The sequence below is a fragment of the Schistocerca nitens genome, chromosome 3 (assembly GCF_023898315.1).
Source record: "Schistocerca nitens isolate TAMUIC-IGC-003100 chromosome 3, iqSchNite1.1, whole genome shotgun sequence".
NCBI classification, from domain to species: Eukaryota; Metazoa; Arthropoda; class Insecta; order Orthoptera; family Acrididae; genus Schistocerca; species Schistocerca nitens.
In genome coordinates this window covers 710529784-710544423 of record NC_064616.1, presented here as the reverse complement: position 1 = coordinate 710544423, position 14640 = coordinate 710529784, and positions in this window count along the sequence as shown.

Here is a 14640-nt window from a genome sequence, read left to right as displayed (position 1 = left end):
CGTAGAAATCGTACGGCGGTACACCTTGTTGCGTAGGCCACATGGCGATACAGGCGGTTCACTCGTACGCACACGATTGTTATTGTTATTAAACTCACGTAGAACATGGGAAGAGCGTCACAAACTGTCATCGGGATCACCAATGTGGGTATTTGGGCCCTTATCATTATAAATAACAACCCGTTGATCCACTTGTTAAAACAATGAGCACATTTTTACTGTCACACTTCAGATATACGTCATTCCACATCGAAAGTATCACATAGACACCGAGCGAGGTGGCGCAGTGGTTAGCACACTGGACTCGCATTCGGGAGGACGACGGTTTAATCCCGTCTCCAGCCATCCTGATTTAGGTTTTCCGTGATTTCCCTAAATCGCTTCAGGCAAATGCTGGGATGGTTCCTTCTAAAGGGCATGGCCGATTTCCTTCCCAGTCCTTCCCTAACCCGAGCATGAGCTCCGTCTCTAATGACCTCGTTGTCGACGGGACGTTAAACACTAACCACCACCTATCACATAGACAGAACATAATGGCCGCCTTGGCCCAAAGAGTTTTTGCGCGCCAGAGATGTTATGGCGCATCAGTGTTGCCACAAATCCGTATTTCACACCAATTGTGAGTTAAAGCTGATCTTACTGAGCACTCAGTCTTATATTGGGATATAATGAGCAGCTCCTTCAGAAGCTGTACCCACCAATGACCACAGTTACAGTATGTGAGAGTTTTTCCACAACACTTGTGTATTGAAATCTGCCTCTTTCTCTCAACAGAGCCCACATTGGGCACAAACACATTAAAATTCCAATCCAGGTAACCACATGTGGTGCACTCAACCCCACCTTTAGCCTTATTGTGCTGTCCATTCAACACTGACCCTGTTTCTGGCACCACATGTCATTTTTCATTCTCAATTATTAAAAAAGTAATAAGAATTTTATCGGACTATAAATGGCCTGTATATCTGTGGCCTCAAGCTCAAATACTTGACACTTGGTGGCCATGATGGATCCAAAGTAAAATGGGAATGAATAAATATTAGTATACTTCGCATCATGCTTGCATAGCTCTGTTGATAGAGCACTTGGTGGAAGTTTCCAGGTTGGAGTCCCAGTTTGGAACAAAGTTTTAATCTACCAGGAAGTTTCATATCAACACTCTGCTGCAGGGTGGAAATTTCAATCCTCCAGGTTGTGGCTAAGCTATGTCTCTGCAGTATTCTCTTTTCCAGAAGAGAAGTCCAGCAAATTATACAGGAGGGTTTCTGTGTAGTTTGGGAGGCAGGAGGTGAGATACTGGCTGAAATAAAACTGTGAGGATGGGCTGTAAGCTGTGCCTGGATAGCTCAGTTAGTAGAGAACTTGCCCACAAAATGTGAGAGTCCCAGGTTCAAATCTTAGTCCGGCACACAGTTTCAATGTGCCACGAAGTTTCATATCAGTGCACACTCCACCGTAGAGTGAAAACATCATTCTGGAAATAATCCAGACTTCCATGTAAAACTGATGTTCGTATACGGAATTGAGATGCATAAGAAAATAATTCAGCTGGTCTTTTCCACGTGGCTGTATGACGAAGGTGTCATCGACATTACGACAGAATTAAATAATTAATCACTGTTGTGCTATGTCAATTTATTGTAATATGCTTAGAATCAGAGATGTTGTACCAGTAATCTCAATATCTCAGAACAAATATTAGCTATGATAACGTTTCGTACAGGAATACCCTTTCCAATGACAACTGCTCATTAATGAATACAGCGTGTAGGCTATAGCAGTACAACACGTTTATTTAAAAAAAAAGAAAAGTCTGATCTCTTACGGTACTAACAGTATCCGGTGATACAAAAATACAACTTATAATTCGGCAGTGAAAGTCACATAAAAAGCCCTAATCAAAATGAATGCAATTTGTTTTTCTCATACTATGCAAGAAACGCTGTTAAAACTGAAGCGCTATTACGTAGGCCTAGTAAAGAACACCTGCCTCTCATTCCCCTGGACATCATTTACATAGTAATAATAACGCAGACAAATAACTTTTAAGGAAACACCTCTGGTCCATTATGTACGGACAATAAATTAGTTTATGACAACATTCCGCACTCTAATGAACATTCAGTACCGTATGCGTTCAAATACAGTAGTGGCTCCTAATATAGTATACCAGCACAATAGTTGAAGGGTACAAAACTCATAATCTTTAAGCACTCCCCTTCGTTTGTAGAGGTTTATAATCAAACTAATACGCACATAATTAATTATCACTTCAGAGGGAGTCCCAACTGCAATTTTTTGGGAGATTTCCGTTCCCATTATTTGCGAAATATGCAAATAAAAATTGAAAACGTGCTCAACATGTGCAGTGTATCTGTTTTCTCATTTTATCTCGACACACATTTATTAAAAAAAGATGATAAATACACTCCAATAGGCTTGCATCGTCATTCGAGGGTTGGATTCCCTCACTTCCTCATCGAGGACTCGCACTGCCTGGGCTACTCTCAGGGTGTACCTTCGACGTGGAAGAGCCCCACTCGTGCTTGTCGCGTTGTTGCCCGTCTGCACGCCGTCACTGCTGCCCGCCGCCGCCGCCGCCGCCGCCGCCGCCGCCGCCGCCGCCTGGTCGCCGTCTGTCGGTGCTCGCCGCCGCCGCCGCCGCCGCCGCCGCCGCCGTCTGTCGGTGCTCGCCGCCGCCGCCGTCGTCTGTTCGCCGCCGCCCGGTGCTTGCCGCCGCCGCCGCCGCCGCTTGGTCGCCGTCTGTCGGTGCTCGCCGCTTCCTCTTCTGCCGCCGCCACCTGGTCGCCGCTTCTTCAGCCGCCGCCGCCGCTGTCGCCGTCTCTTGGTGCTCGCCGCTTCTTCTGCCGCCGTCTCTCGGTGTTCGCTGCCGCCTGCGATCATGGACGCCCCAACTACCACCATCATCTACACCTCTCCTTCACCTGCCCCCACTGTAACGTCATGGAGTGCTTCCTCTGGGATTCACCCGTCTCATGCACCTCCCCTACTCACAGTCTCCTCCCCATCTATCTCCTCTCCATCGATGTATCCCCACCTGTACGTCACTCCTGCTCCTACCCCTGTTACTGCCCCTTCTACTTCTCCCGCTACTGCCTCTGCCCCTGCTCCCAACCCCCCTCCCACTCCTGTCGCCCGCCGAGACGACTTCCCCCCTCTACCCCCTGCGACTACCGCTGCTTCCCCTACCGGAGTCTCCGCCCGCCGCGCCACAGTCGCCGCCACAGAGCGCCCTACCCTCTCATCCGGTGCTCCTGCCTCACAGGAGGGCCCTGCCTCCCACCACCTCCCCATCCATCCAGTCCCTCATCCCTCCTCCCAGGCAACACCCGCCAAAAAATCTTCCAAACGGCCCAGTGGCGACCTCTCCTCTACTCCTTCCTCCAAAAGGCCACTGCCCGCCCCGCCTCCCCCACCTCCCACTAACCCCACTATGGATACCACCCCACCTCCCTCCTCTCCAGCCCCCTCCCTGTATACCTTTGTCCTAGCAAACCCTGATCCGAAATTCCTGGATGCCCGCACCCTCACCCTTGAAATCCGGAAGTACATCCCCAGTGCACCCATCACCCAACTTATCCCTCGCAGAGACTCTGTTCTCATCAAGTCTCCCTCTCCATCCTTCCATACTGATCTCCTCCGGCGCCTTCCCCGCATCACCTTTGGGCCCCACGCATCCCTCACCCCATTCCTTACATCCTCCTCTCCTCGCCAACCCCAACCGCCTCGTCGTCCGCCGACCCTCACTGCCGTCATCACAAAACTCAGCCCTGTGGTCACGGAGGCTGAGGTGTTGGCGGAACTGAATGCCCACCCCTCCCTGGAAATCCGCTCTGCCCGCCGTATTTACAACTCCTCTGGCCCTACTTTCCTCATGCGTATCTTTACAGAGTCCCCCTCCTCCATCGACCACCTCCTCACGCAGGGAGCCCTGATTTTCAACCGCCGCCACCCTGTTGACCCGTCCCGTTCCCCTCCTCAATCTTACCGCTGCCAGCGTTGTCTTCTGTACAATGACCACCTCACCCAGAACTGCAAGAACCCACCCACCTGCCCCCATTGTAAAGCCTCCCACTTCCTCAAACAGTGTCCCAACCTCGCCTCCCCCCCATCCTGCAACACCTGCAATGAACCTCACCCCACCTATTCCTCCAAATGCAAAGCCAAGCCCCCTCCCACCAACCCTGAACTCACTGTCCCCCTTCGCCCCATTGACCCACCTATCCACCCTAACAATTCCCTCCGCCCTCCCCCTACGGCAGAAGACATCATCCGGTTCCTCACCGTCGTCCTGCAGAACATCCACCCCTTCCAGCGCCCCCACACACTCCAGCAGATTTCCCTCGCTGCCCGCTCTGTTTTCCACTTAAACACCTACGCCACATACTCCCACAACCAGGCCCACTTTACCTTCACCCGTCTAGACACCCTCGTTTAAGCCCCTCTCCCCTCCCCGCACCCTTCCCGCACCCACTCTCATGGCTCGTCAACAGTATCGTCTCCTCTACCTCAACATTCGCTCCCTCCTTGCAAACAAATACCTCTTCATGCATACCCTCTCCCAGCACCAGGTTGACTCCTTCATCCTTAATGAAACCTTCCTCCAACCCCACCATGTGGTCCGCATCTCCCCTTATCTCCTTCACCGCACTGACAATCCCCTTCCCCTAGCTCGAGGCGGGGTCGCTATCGGCCACCTCCGGCATCTCCCTGTCCGGCCACAACCCCTCCTCAATGACCCAACCGAACACCTTCTCCTCAGCCTCTTTTTTCCCTCCCTCACCGTCACCTGTGCCACTATCTATATTCGCCCCGCAGCTCCTCTCCCCTTTGACTTCATTTCCCATGTTGACCGTACCTTCTCCACCTATGTGATCGCCGCTGACCTCAACATCCACAGCCGTGACCCTGCCACCCTTCGGCGGTGGCATCAGTTCCTTGCCACCCTCCATGGTGACCTTGTTCCTCTCCCACAGCACACCCGTCCTGAAAGTAACTCCACCCCCGATGTTATCCGCGCTTCCCCCAACCTCCTTGGTCGCATTGCCGTTGATGTCCTCGATCCCGTCGGTAGTGACCATCTCCCTGTCCTTCTCACCATCTCCTCTACCCGTCCTGCCACTGCAGCCACCCGCCCCCCTGCCCCTCCAAAGTCTGTCCATGACTACCACCGTGCCAATTGGGATGCCTACCGGGAATCCATTGCCTTACAGGTCGACAGCCACCCCCTCACTTTCCACCACCCTGATGACATCACCCATGCCTCTTCCTTCCTCCAGAAGACCATCACTGACGCTGTGGAGGCTCATGTCCCTACCAAACTCATCCACCCTCACCGCCCTACGCTTCCTCCGCAGGCCGTCCTTCTTCTGCGTGAATCCCGCAGGCTCTACCGCTCCTTCCTCCACACTCGTGACCGGGATACTCTCACCCGCCACCGGCAATTACAGCGACATATCCGGAACCTCCTTACAGCAAAGAAACGCCGGGACTGGCGTCAGACATGCACACGCCTCAACTCCACCCTCCCTGTCAACTCCTCCAAGTACTGGTCAGCCTTCCACCGCCTTACTGGTAGCCATCCCACCCCGCATTACCCCATCCTCCATGACAATCGCCCTTTTCCTGACAACCTCAGTAAGGCTAACCATTTTGCTTCCCACCTATCCGAGGTCTTCTCCATTCCTGACGATCCCCATTTTGATTACTCCCTCTTCCCCACTGTCCTTGACCGCACTGACACCTCGGTCCCCCTGCTCGCCCCTAGCTTCCAGTACTTGGATCGGCTACCCCCCTCCGACATCAACACTCCCATCACCATGCAAGACATCACACTCGTCCTCCGCTCCAAACGCAACACTGCCCCTGGTCATGATGGCGTCACCTACCGTCACCTCAAGGAATCCCCTCCATCCTTCCTGTCTGTCCTTGCTACCCTGTACAATGTCCTCCTCTCCACTGGATTTTACCCTGCCCTGTGGAAGACTTCCCGTGTCCTGCTGTTCCCTAAGCCTAACAAACCCCCCTCTGCTACCTCTTCCTATCGTCCCATCTGCCTCACCTCCGTGTTCAGTAAGGTCTTTGAGGCCATCCTCTCTCGCCGTATCCACTGCCACCTTAACCAGCACCGCCTCCTTCCTCTTACCCAATGTGGCTTCCGGCCTTCCTTCTCTGCTGACGACCAGCTCCTTAACCTTACCCATCTTCTTTCCCTCCAACTTAACTCCCGTCGCTCTGCTATCTTTGTTTCCCTTGACCTCCAGAACGCCTATGACCGTGTCTGGCATCCCGGGCTCCTTTTCAAACTCCAGACCTATGCTCTCCCCATCAACTTCGTCCGTCTCGTTGCTTCCTTCCTCTCCCATCGTCCCTCCTATGTGACTATCCACAATTCCAACTCCCGTACTTTCTACCCCTCTGCCGGCGTGCCCCAAGGTTCTGTCCTTTCCCCTCTCCTCTATCTCCTGTACACTGCTGATATGCCCAAACCTCCCCCTCCTGTTCATCTTCTCCAGTTCGCTGATGACACCGCCTTCCTAGCCCTTTATCCTACCCTTCAACGGTCCCAACGTACTCTCCAAACCCACCTTGACCAATTCACCGCTTGGTGCAACCAGTGGTTCCTCCGTGTTAATCCCTCCAAGACCCAGGCGATCATCATAGGCCGCACCACCCGTTCCTTCCGCCTCCATGATTTCTACCTCACCATTTATGGCCGTCCTATCCACCTCACTCCTACCCTCAAATACCTTGGCCTCACCCTCGACCGCCACCTCACCTGGACTCCCCATCTCCTTACCATCCAAAACAAAGCTCACAACCGCCTCCGCCTCCTGAAACTCCTGTCCGGCCGGACATGGGGTCTGCATCCTTCTACCATCCTCCACACCTACAAATCCATGATCCGCCCCATCCTTTGTTATGCCAGCATCGCTTGGATTTCCGCCCCTCCCCGGTTCTATAACGCCCTCCAAATCCTCGAACGCCATGCGCTCCGCCTCGCCTTCCGCATCCGCCTTCCGTCCCCCACGCGCATCCTCTATGACCTCATCCCCTTCCCCCACCTTCTCCTTTTCCTTGAACACATCCGCACACTCTATGTTGTCCGTCGCCTTGATCCCCCTCACCCCCTGGTGTCTCCCTTCCTCTCCACTCCCGACCAGTTGCCGCGCCTTTACCGTTGTGTCCCTCCCTCTCTCCATCTCCACACCCTCCATCTCCTTTCCCAACACAACTTCCACCATCTACCGCTCCCGGATGATGAGCTTCGCCCTGACATCTACCCTTCCTACCAACTCTAACCCCCTCTTCCTGCCTCCTCCTCAGGGCTCCCTCTCCTCCCCCTCCCTCCTTCTGAGCGGATTTCCCCTCCCCCTCCATCTCTTGTGCCTTCTTTCAGTGTCTCTGCGCTCCCTCCTGCCCTGTCTTCCCTTTTCCTCTCCCGCCCCATGTGTCTCCTGCCTCTTCGTGAACCCACGGTTACCCCTCCTCCCTTCCTCCCGCCGCTTCCCCAGCTGCCCCATGCTCTCCCCTCCTTTTCCATCCTCTCTGCCCTTTCCCTCGGCAGGTCCCACCTGGTAGTTTTATTCTTCGTCGTGTGTGCTCCGAGTGGGTTTTAAGTGTGTTGTTTCGGAGTGTTTTTAATACTGTGGCCGACTTTTAACCTGTGCCTGTGCATCTAGTGACTTCCATGTGTTTTACGAATCACCAATTGTGTTTTTTAACTTTCTGGTGACTTTTTTTTAACTGTCCCCAATGAACGTCTACATATCAGTGTATTTTTACCTCCATTTTCTCCCCTTACTCTGTTTTATGTTCCCCCTTTTTACCTCCTTATGTATGTATTATTTTATTCTTGTTTTAATTGTCATATCACTCGGCTGAAGAGCGGCGGATTGTGCTGCTGACAGCCCTCCCCTGCCCGTATGGGGCAGGGGAATGAAATCACAATAAAGAAAAAAAAAAAAAAAAAAAAAAAAAACTTGCATCGCGATAAAAGCTTTGGACATAATTTACATCACAAGAATATTATGCACATGCTGCCATCTCGTATAGCGGTTGATAAACACAACATATCGGGATCTCCGTCCACTTCTGTGCAGTTTATTACACAAATAATGTACCATAATCTGTATCTATTGAGTTTAAAACTCAAAATGAATTAACTAAAACAAGATATTATAGGTTTAAGGAAAGATAAGGACAATAAATTTCATTTAAGTGATTCTGCGCTCGCTAGCTATCGGTACCGCTGCAGCCGATAAACTACGAAACTGCCACGTTTAATTTGTGATTGATTAACACTGCCTTTACCACTGTAGATGATGTGGTTTCATTTAGTTATTAACGTGTTATTTGCGTGGTGGTTTAGTGAAACCTTTTAACTCTGCCTACAGCACTTGCAGAGCGACTTTGGTAGCTCTACAGTTGCTGTTGCCGGTCCCAAGAATGGAGGAGGGTTGGCGTTCTAAGAATACCGTAAAAGAATTGCTAGTAATTGGATGTAGGCCTCATGTAAATCTTTTTATCCTAGCTTATTAGTTACGTAAATTACATTCCATTATTTTCTTACCCTCAAATTCATAGCACGATGAAACGTTTGCAGTTAGTAACTACATGCTTCAGGAAATACGTTGTACAGATTATCTTTATCATCCGTGGGACCACGAGTAAAATGGAGGAATGAGTCAGAGCTTCCCAAAACTCTTCAAACGAAATGCAAACGCTTCTGGACTAAACACACTAATTTTCAGTAACGCTTTTCATGGTTAACATTACTTTTTAAAAAAGTCAAATACAACGGTTTACGAGTGCACCTTCCTGCACTTACCTTGTATTTTAGAAACATGCAGTGGCAGCTATAACGAAGGTTCTGTTACATAAAAAAGGGGTATAGTTCCTGAACTGTGCTGGCGTTAAGTGTAATTATTGTGTGATCGTAAAGGGACTTAACTTGTCGGGACGAAAAGTTAGCGTGTTTAGTTTTCAAATTGGTGGAAGACGTAGACAAGTTCGGTGCACAGAGAAAATTTTACCCCATTAAAATATTCGGTAGAAAGTATTAACTAAAATTCTTTCTGGGGCTTTAAATTTCTAGTACCTAGTGGAAAAAGTATAAACACCATGTTTTTGTATGATCTTGAGAATCGTAATATAAATTGCCAGAATACCAATTACTAGTTCTTGTTTAAAATACGATTTCTAACCTCTTTGCTATGTTTACAGATGTCTCGGCAACTTTTTCACTAGCATGGTACAGGCAGAATTCAATGTGCCATCAATTGCAAAACAGGAGAAATTACACCCATCACTTAACTCCATCTAAAGAAAAGTTTATTTTATACTTCATGAGAGTTCATTGTTGATTTACGAGGGTTAATTATGACATATAGGTACCACCTCCCTCAACGGCTTCCATTAGTGGGATAATTCACAAATGTACACTGGAAGTAACACTGCTGTTAACGAATCTTCCTAAAGATGGCCTGTATTTCTCAGGCCCCAAACTCAAATACTTGACACATGGTGGCCATGAAGGATCCAAACTAAAATGGGAATGAATAAGTATTAGTATACTTAGCATCATGTTTGCATAACTCAGTTGGCAAATCACTTGCCGAAGGTCCCACGTTGGAGTCCCAGTTTGGAACAAAGTCTTAATCAGCCAAGAAGTTTCATATCAACAGATTGCTGTAGGGTAGACATTTCAATCCTCCAGGTTGTGGCTAAGCTATGTCTCTGCAGTATCCTCTTTTCCAGGGGCGTAATCCCTCAAGTTATGCAGGAGAATTTCTGTGAAGTTTGGATGGCAGGAGATGAGATACTGTTAGATGTAAAGCTGTGAGGATCGCTTGTCAGCTGTGCTTGGATACCTCAGTCAGTAGAGAACTTGCCCAGGTTCAAATCTCAGCCTAACACACAGTTTCAATCTGCCAGGAAGTTTCATATCAGTGCACACTCCACTGTAGAGTGAAAATTTCATTCTGGAAATAAGCCTCCAGGCTGTGGCTAAGCCATGTCTTCACAATATCCTTTTTCCCAGAGCAGTTAGTGCCACAAGCTATGCAGGAGAAATTCTGTGATCTTGGGTAGGTAGGAGATGAGGTACTGGTGGAAGTGAAGCTGTGAGCATGAGCCATGAGTTGTGCAGGGATAGCTCAGTTGGGCGAGTCCTAGCTCAGCACAAATACCGAGTGAGGTGGCACAGTGATTAACACACTAGACTTGCATTAGGGAGAATGACGGTTCAAAACTGCATCCAGTTATCCTGACTTATGTTCCCCATGATTTCCCTAAATTGCTTCAGGCAAACGCCGTGAGGGTTCCTTTGAAAGGGCACGGGGCCAACTTCTTTCCTCGCTGTTCCCTAATCAGATAGGACCGATGACCTTGCTGTTTGATCCCCTCCTCCCAAATCAATCAACCAACCAGCACAAAGTTTTAATCTGCATGATGTTTCATGTCAGCGCACAATTCTGGAAACAGCCCTGAAGACTGTGGCTAAGCTCAACAATTTGATTTGATTTGATTTTTTATTGATCCAGTTTTATCATATAGCACAAATTGTACAATTGATATTGGACAGGTCAAAGATAAGTTACAATAATACATAGTATTAGCAATTAAAATTAGGTACCTACTACAATTAATTTTGTTGCTTATTCAGAAATTCTCTGACAGAATAGAAACAGTGCTTTATTAGAAATGCCTTTAGTTTAGCTTTAAATATTGAATGAGTAGTATTTTTTATTTCCTCTGGTATCTTATTGTGTAGTATTACTAAAACTAAACTAAAACTAACTCCGTCTACAGGCCGCAAGCGACCCATCGGGACCATCCGACCGCCGTATCATCCTCAGGCGAGGATGCGGATAGGAGGGGCATGGGGTCAGCACACCGCTCTCCCGGTCGTTATGACGGTTTTCTTTGACCGGAGCCGCTACTATTCGGTCGAGTAGCTCCTCAATTGGCATCACGAGGCTGAGGGCACCCCGAAAAATGGCAACAGCACGTGGCGGCGGGATGGTGACCCATCCAAGCGCCGGCCACGCCCGACAGCGCTTAACTTCGGTGATCTCACGGGAACCGGTGTATCCACTGTGGCAAGGCCGTTGCCACATTGTGTAGTATTACACCAATGTTAATTATGCTCCTCTGATAGGTGGTTGTTCTGTGATATTTTTGATGTATATTTGATTCCCTTCTGGTACTATAGTTGTGTACACTTTTGTTCTGTAGCAGTTTGCCTGTTTTCAGGAGGTAGTCCCTAGCGAACAAGATAGTTTCATAAATGAATAAACTTGGATCATTTAGGACACCAAGCTCAGTAAAATGGGATTTACAGGACATCATCTTTTTAAGGACACAAATTATTCTTAAAGGTCTTTTTTGCATTCTAAAAACCTTTACACAGTGAGTTGAGTATCCCCAGACAATGATCCCATATCTGATTAGTGAGTGGAACTGTGCATAGTATGCCTGCAGTACTGTTGTTTTGCTTGTTGTAGCCTTTAAAATTCTTAGGCCATAGCACACAGATGATAGTTTTCTACACAAGTTATTTATATGTGTGTCCCACTTTAAGTCTTGCTGAACCCGAAGACCCAAGAATTTTGTGACACTTACATTTTCTAGGGGATCATTTTTTAATTGGGCTTGAATAGACATTTGATTAGTTGGAGGAATTAAATGAAAATTGACACACACAGTTTTTTCAGTATTTATAATGAGTTTGTTTTTTGTGAACCACTCAGAGAGTCTTTTCATAGAACTTTCTGCTGTGGACCGCAAAGTTCGTGGACTGGATCCAGTGAGCAATATGCTGGTGTCATCGGCAAACAGGATAGTTTTTGTGGGGCTCATATCTTCAACTAAGTCGTACACATAAATCAAGAAGAGTAGTGGACCTAAGATTGAGCCCTGTGGTACACCATATTTTATTGGTAATTTCCTAGAAAGAAAGGAGTTGTTTCTTGTTTTATTCATTTTGTTGAATTCATACTGAAGTGATACTTTCTGCCTGCGGTTTTTTATGTATGAACACAACCAGCTATGTGCTACACCTCTTACTCCTCGTCTTTCTAATTTTTCGAGCAGAATATTATGGTCCAGGACATCGAAGGCTTTTGATAGATCTAGAAAGATACCTGCACCTAATTTATGTTGATCAAGGGATTTTAAAATGCAGTCTAAGAATTCGAAAATTGCTGTCTGTGTAGATTTAGACTTTCTAAAACCATGTTGTTGTACTGTAAGAGGTGCATATTTATTTATGAAACTTAAAAGCCTGTCATAGAAGAGTTTTTCTAGAATTTTTTAGAAGGGACTTAACTATGACACGGGTCGGTAGTTTGATATGTTTTCAGAAGAACCTTTTCTTAGCTGTGGTGAAACTTTTGCTATTTTAAAAATATCTGGGAATACACCAGTTTCTAAAGAGAGGTTGAAAATTTTTGCCAATGGGTTTGCTATGTGGAGAGCACATGCTTTTAATATGAAATCAGGTACATCATCAAGACCACTTGACATTTTATTGTTTAATGATTTAATTTTACTTATAATTTCATTGGGGTTTGTTTCATACACGTACATAGAAGCAGTCGATATCACTGACTTGCTGGAGAAACTTGGAACTGGTCCTTGACAGTGTACTTGAATGACGTCTTCAGCTAGTGAGGTGAAGTAGTCATTGAATTTTTCCACAACTGAATTTGGGTCTGTGACTTTTGAGCCTTCTAGTGTTAATGATACATTCTTTTTCTTTGGCACTGAGCCACAATTTTCTTTCTTTATAACTCTCCATGTGGATCTCATTTTGTTAGATGAGTTTCTTATCAAATTGTCATTCCACACAATTTTTGCCTCTTTGACTACTCTACCATAGATTCTTTTGTAGGCTTTTGAATAATCTGCGAATTCTTGGGTTACTCTATATTTCTTACAAGAGTACTGCAGAAATCTATTTCTCTCACTGGAAATTTTTATGCCTTTAGTTACCCATTGCTTATTATTGTTAGGTTTTACAGTTTTTACTACTTTTGGTAATGCTACATTAAAATAGTGAAGAAAGATGCTCTGAAAACTCATGTACATGCTATCAACATTGTTCCGAGTGGCGATGCTTTCCCAGTTTTCCTTCGCCAGTAAGAGATTAAAAAGTCTCATGTTATCTTCAGAAAAGGTTCTTTTTTCAACTACTTTTCTGGAACTGCTACTACTTGTTGGCATTTCTATACACAGCAGCTGTGTCTCATGATCACTATAACCCATGCTCAGTACTCTGCTTGTTAATCTGTAAGTTGTTTCTGACATGAATATTTGGTCAATAATGGAATTTGTGCATTCTGTTACTCCTTTCTTCCAGTAGTACTAATCCTGAAAGTTGTGCCGGAGAACTTCTGTGAATTTTAGAATGTAGGATATGAGGTTTACTGGCAGACTACTGACTTCTGTATTATTTTTATAACAGATATCTACTCCCCCATGTATCTGCAGTAAGGCTGCAGATCTCAGCCTGAGTAAAGGTTTAGGGGGAGAATGTTTTGACTGATTTTATATAGTGCCAGTGTTCAGAAAGGAACAATATGGAAACATTTTGCAATCCATTCACTTTTAATACATTTAATTCATCTGTTTTGTTATATAGTGACTGGACATTATGGTGGTACATTTTTAATACAGTTTTATCACTATCTTGATCACTATAGGGTATGTGTACAGTACCAACGACCTTCAGTTTAAATGTTAGATTTTGGGATTGTCTCTTTCTTTTGTTGAACTGTTCCCCCTCGTAATCCACTGGAGAAACTTTTTTTTTTTTTTGAAAGTTGATAAATGCTCAGTTTTTCAAAATTTAAATTTTTATAGTTGCAAATCAAGCTTGTTGCCACACATGACCTGTTGAAACCATTTTGTCAAAACCCAATATTTGCTGTTGTTATAGGGTGTCAAAAACAGCAAGTTTTTCCAAAATTCGATATTTGCTCTCAGCCAGTTAAAGCAAAAATCAATAAAAGCAAACTGTGGTTTGCTTCTCAGAGATCTAAATGGAGAATAACAATGTTAGGACATTGTTGTCAATGATAATGTGAGCGAGTTCTCTGCAAAATAAAAAAGAGAGAGAGGGACAGTTGTGAAAGTTTATTCGCCCTAGAATACAAGAGGCTAGTCATGATGAAAGACGAGAGGGTAGGAACGAAGCTATTTGTGGGCTAGCCAGATTGTCTGTGACTGGCAACAGTCTGAAAATCAGTGTCTGGTGAGGCTTCGGCCTTGCGATTACTTGCGGTCCATTGGACAGGGATAGCTGGTAGCTAGGATGATGGAAATATGCAGCCGTCCGCTCTACTGATGTCTGGCTGCTTAATAATTTCAGTTGTCTCGAATTTTGAATTGGCACATCCACAACTTTTTCTCCACCACACGAACTTCCTAGAACAAGATAGGCTGTAAGCAGCTCCACACTCCTGCAGTGTTTAGTTTGCATCCTTGGTGGAACCTGTCATGTTGCAGATCCTATGGCTGCTGCAGAAAATCGGTTTGAAACCTCATCAGCTGAGGATGTTGCCTAGCAGTTCACTGACACCCTTCACATAGGCCTATGGTAAGTGCCCTCTTGGA